This window comes from Marmota flaviventris, chromosome 9 (assembly GCF_047511675.1).
Source record: "Marmota flaviventris isolate mMarFla1 chromosome 9, mMarFla1.hap1, whole genome shotgun sequence".
NCBI classification, from domain to species: domain Eukaryota; kingdom Metazoa; phylum Chordata; class Mammalia; order Rodentia; family Sciuridae; genus Marmota; species Marmota flaviventris.
In genome coordinates, this window is record NC_092506.1 from 125,598,103 (window position 1) to 125,613,933 (window position 15,831).

At 35.7% G+C, this 15,831-nt stretch overlaps 1 non-coding gene across 1 annotated transcript; it reads right to left on the minus strand.

Moving 5' to 3' along the window:
• Window positions 1–13,901: 13,901 nt before the first annotated feature.
• Trnav-cac (transfer RNA valine (anticodon CAC)) lies at window positions 13,902–13,974 on the minus strand. Its single transcript has one exon. It is a non-coding gene; the product is annotated as a tRNA-Val (tRNA).
• Between the last annotated feature and the right edge of the window lie 1,857 nt (window positions 13,975–15,831).

Sequence of the window (15,831 nt, forward strand, 5' to 3'; positions counted from 1 at the left end):
CCACATCTGGCCACACTGGGTTCAGCCAGCTCAGGTTCTAAATGTACGCCCTGGAATGGCAAATCCCCGGGTGGATGGACTCATATTGTAAAATGTCTTTAGAATATATGGTATAACATGGGTGTCAAATTTTTGTTTCTCAAAAAGTCCAAACTCCCGTCCTCACCAGTGCCTAACTGTAAGTGCCTCTTCTTCCTGATCAAGTAGCAAATACAGAATGATAAAATAAAGCAGAGTCCCAGGTTGGAGGGGCAGTGGTTTGCAGACAGTTGTTGATGCGACACAGTGGTAGGTGCACACTACTGTCACACACACACACACTCAGGACAGACCGTGTTCACTGGGATGACAAGCAACTCCAGATTTCAGTGGCTTAGCATGACCAAGGCTTGCTTCCTGCTCACCCAGGCACAGGTGCCAGCTGTGGAGCTGGGGAGTGGGGCCTTTCCTCCCTTCCTGTATGGAGGCTCAGTCTGAGGGTCCCTCTTTCTCAGCATCTGGATGGTTCAGGCAGAAAGCAGGGAACGTGACAGATTATATGCCCTCTTGCAGTGGAAGCAACACGTGCCATTTGGCTGACATTTCATTACCTAAAGCAAGTCTGAGTCAAGTCAGAATCTCACAAAATGTTGGGAAGTGGAGGTCTACCATGTGGCCTGAAAACCTAGGTACCATGGGAACAGCTCCAGTGATCAGCACAACTGAAGTGTCCTTGGGCTTTTTTTTTTTAATTTTTTTGTCTCTTTTCACCATCTCCTTTGTGGGCCATTGCTTACCCAGGGCAAGTGTGTCCCCTCTCTGCCTCACTCCGAGGATGACTCCAATCCATCCTAGGATGCTCTGAAAAGCCTCCTGCCAGCTGTCAGTTCTGGTGAGTTGACTCTTCTCTGGGGGAAAAGGTCAGATTGGATGCAGTCGCTTACACCTTCCCCAGGACAGGAGGAGATATTGTCACTGTCTCCCTGGAGGTCTCCCTGTGAGACCTCATCTATCTGTATCCGGGGCCCACTGGAGGCCTCCCTGGGAGGCCTCATCTGTCTGGGGGCAGGAGGAGATGTGGACTCTGCCCCATTAGAGGTCTCCCTTTGTGACCTCAGCGATTGTTGCTTGTCCTGTGTCTGTTCTGCTGTTTGTCATTTCTCCAGTGTCTTCTGCTGTTGGTCATTTGTCCAGTGTCAGTTCGCCGGCCATTTGTTCTGTTTGCAGGGTCTCTGCCCCATTAGAGGTCTCCCTGTGCGATCTCAGCGATTGTTGCTTGTCCTGTGTCTGTTCTGCTGTTTGTCATTTCTCCAGCATCTGCTTGCTGTCTGTCATTTGTATCGTGTCTGTTCACCAGCCATTTGTCTTGTGTTTGTCTGTTGTTTGAGTGTTGTGTGTGGGGCCCTTTTCTTGTTCCCATAACCACTCTTCTTTCATCAGGACTCCTTCACTCCACCAACATCAGAGACAAGGAAATGCTACAGAGATCTCTACCTGGACTCCTTTAACTTGTTTTCTTAACAATTTTCAGGACTTTGTCTGTTGGTTTGTTTTTGTTTGTTTCCTTTGTGTTCTGTGTTAATTTCTACCTCATTTTATTTCTAATAAAAATGGTTAAAACTGTTTTAACTGTGCTCACTACAGCTTTCATTAAAATGTAAAGTGCTGCCAACAAGACTAATAAAATTGTCAAAAGTAAAAGCTAAAGGTAAAAAGAAAAAGACATTCTAGAGGTTGTCTTCATTTAGGAACTGGGCCAGGTGGCCAACTGGGTAAATCATGTCATTTCCTATACAGGACAGATTAAAACTAAAATGTTTTATAAAATTATTATTCCTAAATTGTATAACAAAAACATAATTTTGTCTAAAAAATTTGGCTTTTGTCTCTCAGTATTTAAAGCATGAATAACTCCCAACTATTAAAAAATGGTCTAAAGATTTTTCAATGTCATGCTAAAAGTTGGTGGCTGCTATCCAAGAAACCAGAAAAACTGGTTTATTATGGGACCCCAACCTGGGGGACTCTCCCAAGGAGACCAATAAAGCTGCATCTTTGGGAAATTCCTCCAGGGAAAAATAAACCCCCTTCGTTTGTCTATGTTCCCTCAACTCTTTTCAGCTTTCATGAACAGGACCACCTCAGGAAAAAGGTCAGAAAACTTTTAAAATTCTATATTTGTTAGACTCATAATTTTGATACAATATGCCTAAGTTAATATGTTTTTCTGATTATACTCTGCTTTATTCTAAGGCCAATTTACAAGGGTTAACTCTCAATCTAATAGGTTTTTAAAAATAAGCTACAAGGCTTTTGTTTGTCTGTTTGTTTTGTGTGGGTACACCAGTGTACTGTCTGTCTATGCATATTGCCATGTCTACATATATTTGGTACAAAAAAAATTGACATATGAGCTCATAAATTAAAATTTTAAAAAATGGATCCAAATACTTTTGGTTAATATAATTTAAAATATTCAATTTAAATTGGGGAAATAGATAAAAGTACAAATGTCTTTAAAGTTACTAATGCACAGTTTTGTTTCTAGATGGTTAAACAGCTGTTAAAATGTTAATGTCTATAAAGTGTCTGATATTCATTGTCTCTAGGGTTTTTATTCAACAACAACAACAACAAAACATTACTAATACTATTCAATGCACTTGTCTGATACCTTGTTTTTTTTAAAAAAAATATATATAAATTTCATCTAAACATATATAAAATTAATCATGGATGTGTTTGTTAAAGACATCTAATTGATACAAAGTTAAAATGCTAACTGTTAAATATAATATCAAGTACTCTTAACTCTTTAAATTCCATAAGATAAAATATTTAAACAATGTTGGTGTTTTCTTAAATTGGTAAACTAAAAAAAAAAAAAAAAAAAACGTTTAAAATTATTTTGTGTTATTATAAAAACAAGGTGTCAAAATCCCTTGTCATGGGCTTTTTCTCTTGTGTGTTATGAGTTTTATATTTCACATCTTACATTTAGGTCCTCTATTTATGTTGAGTTAATTTTAGTCCATGGTGTCAGATAAGGGCCCAACTTCCTTGTTTGATGTGTTGCTATCTATTCAGTTTTCTCAACAGTATTTGTGGAAAATACTGTCCATTTCCATGGAATGCTGTTGTCAGAAATCACTTGAGAACTGTTTTTTTTTTTTTTCATTTCTGAATTTCTTACCATGTTTTATTAATCAACATTTCTATCTTTTGTGTTTGTATAACTGGTAACTTTATAGCATGGAGTTTTGAAATTATGACAGGTTAGACCACCAATGTTGTTCTTGTTCAAAATGTTTCTGAAGTTGGTTGTTTTCACATTCCCTATTTTAGGATGGAATTTTAAATTTTTGCAATGAATAATCTCTGCATAATGTACAACAAGACTGGGATCTTAATTAGAATAAGATGTATTCCATGTTTTTATGAATAAATCAAAATATTCTCTACTTTCATGTAAAATGAATATGAATAAATAAAAAAATATGAAATAAAAATGGTATTCATGAAAAAAAAGAAGTTAGGAATTTTTTTAGGGATGGAACAGAAACTGTAGATTTCTTTGGATAGTGTTGATATGTTAACAAGTTTAAGTGTTCCTGCTCATGATCATTTGATATCTTTCACTTTTTGGTGTTATTCTAAGTTTCATTGCTTGTTTTAAAGTCTTCATGTTTGATCTACTTGATTGGGTAGTATTACATTGGGTCTAGTATTACATTTTATTTTACTTGTCAGATGAAATTGTGTTCTTGATTTTCTTTCCATATATATATATATATATATATATATATATATATATATATATATATATATTATTAGTGTATAGAAACACAGTTTATGTGTGTGGGGTTTTGTATTGGCACCTTTTCTGAATTTATTCATTGTGGTGATTATTTTCTTGGAATCTTGAGATTCTCCAGATATAACTTTATCTCGCTTATAAACAGAGGTTATTATACTTCTACCTTTCCATTTGGCATGCCCTCTGCCTGTACTTCTTGCAGATTGATCTGGCCAGGATTTCCAATATGTTAAAAAGAACAAGTGAAATCATGTAAATTTGTCTTCTTTCCACTTTGGGAACAAAATATTTTGTTTTTTGATTATTTAATGTATTAGAAGGTCATTTCTTATGTGTGATCTTTATTTTGTTGTTGTTTGCATTTTTCTTTTTTTTTTTTTTTTCAGTATCAAGAATTGCATTCATGGTCTCACATATGCTAGGCATGCATTCTCCCAATCACAGAACTAAATCCTGACCCTTTTAAAAATGTTGAGACAGAATCTGGTCAAGGGGTTCAGGGTGATTTAGCACTTATGTGTTTTCTGCCTTGCACTTTGAATAGCTGGGATTACAGGTATACACCATATCATCCAGCTGTTTTTTTTTTCTTCTATTTCTAGTTGTTTTCAACTTCTAATCATGAAAGATTTTCTTGCAAGATGGATGCAATGACAAGGTTTGTAGTTCAAGGTTCTTTTTGTGAACAGATAATTGAAGGAGACACTCACTAGACAGAGCATGAGGAGTTACTGAAGTGAGAGTAACTGTTTAGACAAGGGGCAGTGGGCTCACCCATGGGAATGGGAGGCATTGAGGCAGAGAAGGAACTGGGAAGCTGGCTTTGACAAATAAAGAGACCAGATCTGGGATGCTAAAGTTAGTGATAGGATATGACTATCACTCCATAGGATATGACTACAACTGACTTTGGCAAATAAAAATTTCTATCAACAGAGAATGTTGATAGAAAGTTTGTTTCTGTAGCTTCATTGGGAACTTGACTAAATTTAGCTGAGATTAAGTAGAAGACTTTGTTTAATACTGCCGTACTTCTCAAATCAGAGGCCTATTGACTGCTGGGGGTAGATTCTTTATGTGTTATGATATGGTGTATACCTGTTATCCCAGCTATTCAATGTCCAAGGCAGAAAACACAACCACTTATATGCTAGCTACTGCAGGGCTTGGAACACCTCATTTGACCAAAGAATCCCTTTTCGAACTAAATGGAGGTCAGGAGCCTTACCAGAAAAAGGCAAGAGACTTAATCCAAAATTACTGTTCTTTTCTGTAATTTTAGTTTGGGATGGACATATGGGATCTTTATTTAGTTTCATGGGGTGCTGAGAATCTAATCCACAGCCTCACCCAGTGCCAAGAGGTTGATTCAGACACATCCCTTCACAAAGCACTTTACCAAAGAGCCACAGGTGAGGCCCCTTCATTTCCATTTTGAAACTGTTTTTTTGAGGCTTCACAAAGGGGTAGTCTGAGGCAAAGACCTTCCTGTCATGAAGGGGAATTAAACAATAGGTAAGAAAACAGCCCGGGGACAGACTTTTCCACAAGATGAACACTAGGGCATTGACAGCTCCTGATCGTGCTACTTAGGTTGCTATCTAGCCAAGCAGGGTTTCTCCACTGAGACCCTTACCAGTCACACTGATTTCTGAGTTTTCTGAGATGCTTGGCTTTCCTTTCAACAATCCAGGAAATGGCCATTTCACAGAGCTTGGAGCTGGTACATATCTTGGACACAAAACCATGAGCCCCTTCTGGAGAGTGGCCAAAATTCAGGAAAAATACAGGAACTTAGGAACATAGTAGGACTTGCCCATCTGCAAAGCAAGCAGCAGTCTATTCATATATTCACCAGGATGAGTGCTGGAAAGCTTTCCATTAATGCATTCTGTTTCTCAATTCTTTGTTTCCAGAGACTCAGTAAAAACTACCTGATATCAGGTTTTGGAAGGGCACAACCAAGAGTAGGAGAGATTAAAGGCTCAGTCACTGTAATCTCCTCTGCCACCTACAAGGTTGTGAACTGCTGAGCATTTTCCATTCCAGTATGTATTCACAGATATTCTTCTTCTTCTCCCTCTAATTGTGTATAACTTGGGGTGATGGTAATGTCAAGGCATTGTTCTGGATGACAGTGGGAAGTGATCTTGTGTAGCACATATTCATATACACATTGGATTGATTTTAATATTTTCCCTTTGAAGTATTGAATCTCTGACCTTAACCCATACCTAGACTCTGAGTACTAATCCTAACATATGCATAAAAGCAAACCTAAAATAAAGAAATGCAGGCAGTTCATAGGAGGAATTGTGTATACTTTGATTTTCCTTTTGCTTTATCAAGGGTATGTGTTATAACACTAGTCATATTTTCATTCTAATACTTCTCCATGGATCGTCAAATTTAACAAATATATAACTTATGGATTCCCTTTCTCTGTAGGCTGGGTCAGAACATGTATTGTTATATACATATATATTGCCCTTCCTGCTATCACAGGTACATTCATGTGAGTACTCTGACTTTGGCAAATACAAATTCCATGAACAGATAACTCCCCCCAAACCCCAGGGCAACTGAAAGTTCAACCAATGTTGAGCTCCATAGTTGAACAAGTTTATACATAACCCCATGTAGAGTCAAATGAATATTTTTGTGATCTTTGAATGATATATGTTCCATTAAGAATTTGGATTTGCATATCTATTGCTACTTTTACATGTATTTTATATATATATATATATATATATATATATATATATATATATATATATATTATTCATTGAAATGAGTTTTCTCACCCCTTAATGGTTCCTGAAATAATTGAGACCCACAGTGCAACCTACTTCATCCTTGAATGATGTCTAGACCAATACAGTGAAATATTTGAAATTGTCATGATGAGGAAGCACTGGAGATCCATCGGGTCTCCTGTTGCTCATCATGACTGAACCAGATAGTGCTTTTTTTGACTGGAATTCATGAAAATGGTGTAGAACAGAGATGCCATTGAGTTGGAGCCTGCTGGGAACTGGGCTTAGAGCAGTGGAGTGCAGGTGTATGATAAAACATCTATGGTGGAGCCATTGGCTTCCCAATGACATTTGACTGAAATGGGGCAGTCAGCAGAACCTTATATGTAAAGGCCTCTTGTTGTGGGGAGAGGTTTTGGGGTGATAATCAGAATCAGATTGCTACTCTAAGTGGAAAAGATGTATCGGATAGCAGCCCAGTTGGTGTTTTCGCTTGCAAAACCTGACTCACCACATGTGACAGAACTCCCTCCATTGCTGTGTCCCAATTTGTTGTAGGGACAAATGAAGCAAGGCACTGAAGATAGCAGGAAACAGTTTTATTTGGCTGCAGCCAGGTTCAGAGAGCACAGCTTTTGCTGTTATCAATCTATCCCTCCAAGTTCAGGGAGTTTCAGAGTTTCATACTCAGCATGTAAGTAGAGGGGCTCAGAAGTTCACAGTCTGCAGAAGTTCACATAAAAGCAGCTTTTTCTTTCACTGTTCTGGGCAAGTTAACCCTTCAAGGACAACACATGAGAAGAGGAGAACTTCTTCTTCCCTTTCTTCCTCCCTCTGCCAGCTGTTACCATGGAGCCCACTTGTAACTTATCTTAAAAATGTAGACATCTCTGTGAAGCCCAGCTCAAGGCCAGAGGCCTTGTTTGCACATTTCTTCAAAGTACTATACTGGATTATTTGTGAAAATAGTAAGGGGGTATCAAGTGCCTGGAGTGCTGGTATCTTCCTGGCCAGTGGCCAAGTAAACAGGGCAACACAAAAATAGAAAGTTCATCTACATTGAACTTTTTTGCAGAGACTCTTTTGGTGACAGTCCCCAAATCAGCCATGGTGAAGCAGACTTTTCAGTGGAGAAAGGGGGTACCACTTCATTGGGTCCCCCTCTTCCTCCAGGGAGAAGTCTTTTCTGCTGTCCTTTAATAAAGCTTCAACTTTCCACTCTAAACTTGCCTTGATGTGCTTCTCTAGCATTATACTTCAGCATTGGGAAAGCAAGGCCTCATTACCAGTAAACAGCAGTAACAATAACAGTCAAAGGACAGAGATAATGCCAAAAGTAAAGTCAACATTTAGAATTGAAGATAATAATAATCTTTAGTGATAAGAATTCCTTAATTTAATACTTTAAAAATAAAAACAACATGTTGCCAGGGAGCAAATTTGTGACATATGCAGTCAAGGGGAGAAATAAAGAATGTCCATGAGTTTATGCCCCTTTCAATTCTTTATTCACTCAAATTCTTAATACAACTTTACTCTATAGGTTCCTAATGAAGAAAACAACAATCCTTAATGATAAGCACTGCTGTGGAGATAATCAAATAACACCAAGCAATTCTAGATTAATTAATTCCCAGAAAACAGTTTTAAATTAATTCTGAACATTGCAAAGCAGATTTAATCATGACAGGCTAGTGACAGACATTTCCTCTGAATGCTAAGTTCAAAACTCTCAAGCCTTAGGCTTTATGTCCTGCAGATGCACACTCACTCAGACAGCAGTGATCAGGTCCCAAACCAAAAGAGGCTTTTTCTGGTGGGGAGTGGATGACCACTTGAGGAGAGGGTCACAGGGAGAATTTGCAGCTCTCACAAAGGCCCAGACAAGGTGGTAGAATTTGAGAGCAGTGAGGATCACACAGAGAACAGGAAAATGATGGCAAGTGATGGGATGTCAGTGTAGGTCCTCATCAGGCTCTCCAGCTGGAGTACATACTTGTTTAGGCTGGCTGAATCCCTGTTTATTCAGTCTATTTTTATACTATTTTTTTTTACCACACCTTGTAATTATCAGGTGCCACCAGATTTCTCATTTACCCTGATGTCAGAAATATCTGGTCTGGTGGTCTCCATCCTGATATTCTCACCTTTCACTCTTATCAGGAGAGGAAAGCCTGCCAGAGGCTTTACTCAGTTTAACAGGGTAAGGGGAAGTAATTTGTCTGAGGCCATATTAGAGGGCTCTGTGGGTGTGCCTGGTGATAAATGACCTCTAATAATGACCTCAGGTTTCAAAATGGAGTTTTTTTAAAGGGAGTGAGAAACTGATGTGACTCCATTTTTGAGAAACCAGCCTCTACCTCAGAGCAAAGCCTGTCCAAAGGGAGGAGTTACCCTTTTCCATGGAAAAACTCAGAGTGCTCCTAGGCATATACCTACCCTGCTGAGTTGTTTGTCTGTAAATAACTGGAGAGATCTTCCATGCCAAGTGATCCTTACTCAGTTGCACTAGGTTAGGACCCATAGCAACCCCCTAGCTACCACAAAAAGCATGAGACACAGAAAATACCTGAAACACCAGGTGACCTTCCCAGTTGTTTTGTTGATTGGTAACATGATTAGGAAAGTTTATCATATACACTCTTGCAACCTCTCATGGCCTAAACCAATCAGTTCAAATGTATCCACAACTTGAACTAACCAATCACCCTTACACAACTTGTTCCTGCCAATGAATGTGCTAATCAATGTTAAGAGTTGTTGTTTGACTTTTCTGTGATGTGAAATTATTGGCTGTGTGATGTTGTGATGCATACAATATCCCCAAAAATCTATTAATCTTCAATGAATTAAGGGTCAAGACTCACTCTTTGGGACCACTGTATCTGAAATGGTTGTGAGTCCAGGCTTGAGCTTACAATAAACACTCTTGTGTGACTGCATCAGATTCAATTCCTGGAGGTCTATTGGGGTCCCATGAATCTGGCATTACAGGAGTTGCTTAGGCTCAGGCCTAAGGCCATTCTCACACAACCCCTTTCACCTTGACAGCTCTTCTGCAGATAAACAGAAGCCATAACACATAACTCCTGTCTTCATAAACTCGATCTCTTGAGTACAGTGTCATTTCAAGTTCTGGGTTTAAAAAGACATATTCATTTTCTTTGATGTTTTTAATAAATCACACAGAATTCTTAGAAATGCCTTGGAAGGATAACAATGTTATATTGCAAAACTTCATGAACTTTCAAATTGCTTGCTGTGTGTGACTGACCAGTATGTGAAAGGCCTTGGGAATATATGAATATATTATGAATATAATAGAGAGAACTCTTGAGACTTTTTTTCTTACTGTACACACATCCTGAGGCCAAATGAGGCTGTTTACTAGAGGTCATTTCTCAAAGAAGAGATAATGATCATAAAGGAATTAATTAACCTATATATTATAAATAAATCTAATATATATTTGATTAAAATTGAGGACATATATGGTCATGCCAAATAGTTTGCTGAATCATTTCAATTACAGTTATTTAGATATTTTAATGTTTTGCATACTATCTGCATTAGAGATATCGTTGACCTGCAATTCAGGAAAACTGTTAATTCTGGCACTGAATTTATCAGGTTTTGACACTTTGATATATTACTTATTGCCATAGGATCTCTTGTTTCTCAATGTGTATATTTATAAATTTACAGATTCTAGAAGGTTTTAGAAAGATAAAAGAAAATATGTATTAAAAGAGTAGTTTAAAAAGCTCTTTAATATACCATTGCTATGGTTATTAAATAGCATTTTCTTTTTAAGAATGTATTAACCTGGGGCTGGGGATGTGGCTCAAGCAGTAGCGCACTTGCCTGGCATGCATGCAGCCCGGGTTCAATCCTCAGCACCACATACAAACAAAGATGTTGTGTCCACTGAAAACTAAAAAATAAATATTAAAATTCTCTCTCTCTCTTTAAAAAAAAAAGAATGTATTAACCAGCAATATGTATACAACAATAACATAATAAATAAATATGATACAAACAAATAAACATAAATTAATAAATGTTATATGATTTATTTTATAATAATATTGGTAAAATATACCCAGAGGTGAAAATAAACATTTGAATAATGATACATGTACATGTCCATTTTTATTAAGGTATAGTGAAATACATCTATTTTTGTAATATACTTTTCTTCATGAAAGCATCATAAATATTATTATCAAATATTATTGTAACTGCACAAAATTAAAAATCCAAATTGTACATATATCAGTAAATAAATGGCTTTTAGTGACTGAAATTTCTGAGTCTGTTATTGTGAAACACAAATATTCAGTAAAATATGCTCTGAAGAAAACCTCAATTTGAAAATGTAAAAACATAGAAAGGAGTATTTAGAATTGTTTTACCATGAGATTAATTTAAAATACTTTTGATACCCAAACAAATACTCTGAAGTTTTTACTCTTAAGAAATACATATGAAAGAGTACAGCAATTCTGTCTCTGAGTAACGCAAGCATAAGAGAAAGATGATAAGAATATTAAGTAAGCCTCAAAAATCTGAGGATCATGAAATAAATAAATTCTTGGCAAGAAAATATCAGAATCAATTTTGATGTAAATTCAAAACTAATTTGCATTCTAATTTACCAAATCTTAATGATTTTATATATTAGAGAAAAGAAGTCAGAATTTTAAGCAAATACTTGAGAAATGGGTGTGCACAACAAGGTTTAACCTCAGAAAATTTTATACATCCCCTGTATCTGTCCATGTGTCTCACGTCTTTCCAATGTGACATCAAAAAAAAAAAAAAAATGAAGAACAAGTTTTTGAGTAATTATATTTAGGTCTTAAAAAAGTTAAAGAAAATAATTAGCTCTCTTTATCTATTTTTAGAAGTAATTTGCCTTTGTATTTCTTCAATAATTAATGATTACCCTGTGCTTGTTGCTCATAATACAGAATGTGTAGAACCACCCAGAATGAGAGCACTATTTAAATAATGTCAGAACAAAAAGTGCTACAGAAGAGTAGGAACTGAAAAACAAGGCCAAAGCCAGTGCAGGACCAAACAGCATTTAGGGCTATATCAAAGAGGAATGGAGTTGGTCTTAAGAGGTCTGACTTCCCTTCGCCAAGACAAAGAACTAGTACATACTGTCTTAAAAATATTTTTCTTCAAATCTTATATTTTAATGGATACATGGTAAGAATCCAGAAGTTAAATGTAAACTAGCAAATTTACATTCATTTCTGGGACACTTTTACTTCTAGTTCTATAGATTAATTAATTTTAATGCCTTTCACCATATTCTAGATATGGTAGATAACTTTTTCTTATTCAACAATTATCAGGTAATTTACAAAGGACTCCATTACAGAATACAGTCATTTTTAAAAATTCATAAAGCAACAGATGAAATTGTTTAAAACACAGACACAGTAATATCACAGGATATAAAGTCTGTGTAGACACCATGGTCTTTATGTTTAGCTCCTAGTTTATAGAAAGGTTGACTGGCTTGGATGTTTAGTTTTAAACCTTATCTCAAAAAACTTGAAAGAACTTCTCCTGTGTCTTTAGACAGGGAGACTGGTGGTAACTCAGGGACAACTGTGGGTTTGGCACCTTTATTCATGATCACTTTTTACTTTGTGGAAAGACTTTAAACTCTTTGAAGATTCACATTCCCACTCAGCAGTAGAGAATTTTATTTTTTCATGTTCTATCTCCCCTTTTCCATATCTCATTTCTCTCATTTTAGAATCATGTTAGGAAAATTTATTCTCCTTGTCCAATCTTCTGTTTTCATTCTGAAGAATCTTTTCAACATTATCTTCCAGGTTTTATAATAGCCATCTATTTTTTTTTTTTAATTTTTAATCTTGTTCTTAATATACAAATTCTCTGCCTTCATTTTTGAGTTTTGCACCTGGTGAGGTGTGATTCATTGAGTTCAGGTTTGAAAAAATAATCTTTAAGTTATAAAGGTTTAATCATATATATTAAGATAAAAAAAAAAACAGTTTTAAAGTTACCATATTTGCTATAATATTTTAAGTACAATAATTTTAAATTACAAATATTTAAAATACATTAATTTTCTTTCTCATTTGGCAATCTTAATGAAGTCATAATGGCTCATTCTCTTGTTACTTATAATTTTATCCTATTAAATATGCCTTTTCATTTATTATTCATGTAAAATTATTAATAGAAATTCATCACTGGTTAAGAGACATCAGTCAGCCAAAAGGCAAGTTAAATAAAAATTCAAGTTTTTCTCTGTACACAAAATAACTGTCTAAGCATACTTTATGCTGGAAAAATCCTTCAAGATGGCAAGTAGCACAAACAAGTGTGCTGAAGGCTGAAACTGATTCTGAAAGCTAATGCCTCTTCCACATCACACCATCACAAAGTGAAGATTTCTAAAGTCTGGGAGACTAAGGTGGATATTTTTGATGGAAACAAGTACTCTTGTGATACTAACAAATTGTAGAGGAAAAATCATTCATAAAACCCATGAAATGCAGGAACCCCAGAGTTCTGAGAACTATCTCAGATGTAAGCCACCCAGTAGACCTGCCTGACCATTAGATTTTGTTCACTTTAGACCTTTTAGAGTGGGAAATAAACATTGATTAAATAAATCACTGAGATGTGGGGTTCTAAACAACATTTATTTTCTCAACTATACAGTCTAAAACATTACTCCTAATGGATTAAAGCAAAAGTATCTGGGACATATTTTTCAAGGCTTTTTAATTTTATTAGAATATACATTTAATGTGCCACATTCTTTTCCAAATTTCTTACGGAACCATATCAAAGATGACATTATGCTTGATCATACTTAGGGAGTCACTTCAAGAACTGTAGAGTCATTCCACTCACGCCAAGATGATATCATATTTACATAAAGAGTGAGTTTTTAGGTTATTTGTGGTATAAGGTACAGATTCTATTCAAAACATTAGCAAAAGAAAATACAATCATTGTCAGATGAAGTCCTGATATATAAAAATAAAATAACTTAAAAAAAAATTCCAAGCTGGGCATGGTGGCGAATGCCTGTAATCTTGGTTGGCTCTAGAGACTAAGGCATGAGAATTGCAAGCTCAAAGCCAGTCTCAGAAATTCTGCAAGATTCAGTCTAAAAAAAAAGGAAAGAAAAGAAAAAAGAAAAGAAAAGAAAGAGCTGGGGTTTGGCTCAGTAGTTAAGCACCTGTGGGTTCAATTCCTGATGTAAATAATAATACTAATAATAATTCTAAATGACATCATGATAAACACAATAAAAATTTGTAACTGAACTTTTTTTTTTTTTTTTTTGGTGGTACTGGGGATTAAACCCAGGGCCTTTTGCATGTGAGGCCAGCACTCTACCAACTGAGTTATATCCCCAACCCTATAACTGAACATCTTACTAAACTCTAGCTTCCTTCTGTGACTTTTGTGCTTTTGCTATTCCTTCTCTTATTCTATACTTTCTGCCAAAATTTTCTTCAGAAATGAAAAACTCACTCCTTATACAAATTATCTTCATAAAGGAAAATTTCTGGACATCTTCACCCCTTTGGTAAGGATTGTCAAGTCTTCTATTATGAGTTAAAAACTTTATCCTGTTCTTTAATTCAGTACTTCTGCCTGTTTTTCTGTTCTTTTGTTTAAAATTGTGATTTATAACTGCATAGTTACAATTATGGTTTACATTGTTTCCTTGCCTTAGAACAATTAAGCTTTTTGCACACTTATCTCTAAACCCCAATACTCATGCTTTGATTTTTCTTTGTGTTCAGCTACATCACCAAGGTGATTACAGGTCTTAATGCAAGCAGTTTCTGTTTGATCTGGTCCTGGCTTCCTCCCTCCCATGTATGGTGTTCAAATTTTTTTGTGCTCGGTGAGACTTTTAGTGAGGTTACATCTCATATACCAGTTTTGATGTAATGAGATGTCTTTTTGCAAATGTGGTGGATGTGATAAGTGGGTGTGGTATTGGGACTTCATGGAGATAAGTGACTGCAGTGTCTACCTGTCCTGCTATGAGGTCTTCTTCATGGTATAAAAACATTGTCTTATCCCTTGTTTACAAAACTTGAATTGATGGAGTAATGGAGTATACAAACCAAGCTTTATGTAGTTCTGATCTCAAAAGTTATGACCACTACATGTCTACATTGTATAGAGCACTTGCTTTTTTTCAGGGCTACTTTACTTTAGAGAACTCTGAAAAATTCTTTTATAACATATAAGTAAAGAAAACAGGGCTGGGGATGTGGCTCAAGTGGTAGCGCGCTTGCCTGGCGTGCGTGAGGCCCGGGTTCGATCCTCAGCACCACATACAAAGATGTTGTGTCCGCCAAAAACTAAAAAAAAAAAATAAAAATAAATAAATAAATAAAATTCTCTCTCTCTTTTAAAAAATAAATAAATATTTTAAAAAAGAAAAAGAAAACAATATTGGGCATGTTCAAATTTTCCAGAAAAATCTGAGAGCAATTATTAATGATTGACAGATAATTAAACTGAGATTCCCAGAGTTAAGTGATGTATCATAGTTTATAAAGTTACTAAGCTAAGATTCAAATGAAATCTAGCTAAAGTTTTACACCTAAAAAATACTATAATATTCACAAAGTCTTACACCTAATACATTATGAGGCAAGGCTATTACTTTATTGGCTTCTCCATTTAATATTTTCATTTTAGAAACATTTTATTAGTAGAAATAATAGTATTTTTGATGATAAATGTATAAGAAAATATTCAACACCTTCAACATCCACAATGTTCAATAGAAACCATGTAGAGTTTTTATACCTTTATATCAGATTTTTAGAAAAAGCATTTATAATCTGATAGTTAAGATCATTTTTTAAATTGTGCTACTATAAACATTGTTTGCTGTATTCTTGTAGTATGCTGTGATGCCCTTCAGTATATGAATTGATAAAGAAAATGTTCTTTTTATACAAAATGGGATAATGCTCATCATTAAAGAGAATGAAATCATGGCATATGCAGGTAAATGGATGGAGCTGAAGAATATTATGCTAAGTGAAGTAAGCCAATCCCCCCAAACCAAATGCTGAATGTTTTCTCTGACACAAAATTTCTGATATGCAATGGAAAGGAGGGAGAAGCATGAGAGGAATAGAAAAACTATAGATAAGGCAGTGGGGAGGAAGGGGAAGAAAGGGAGCATGGGGATAGGAAAGTGATGGAATGAGATGAATGTCATTACCGTAAGTACATGTA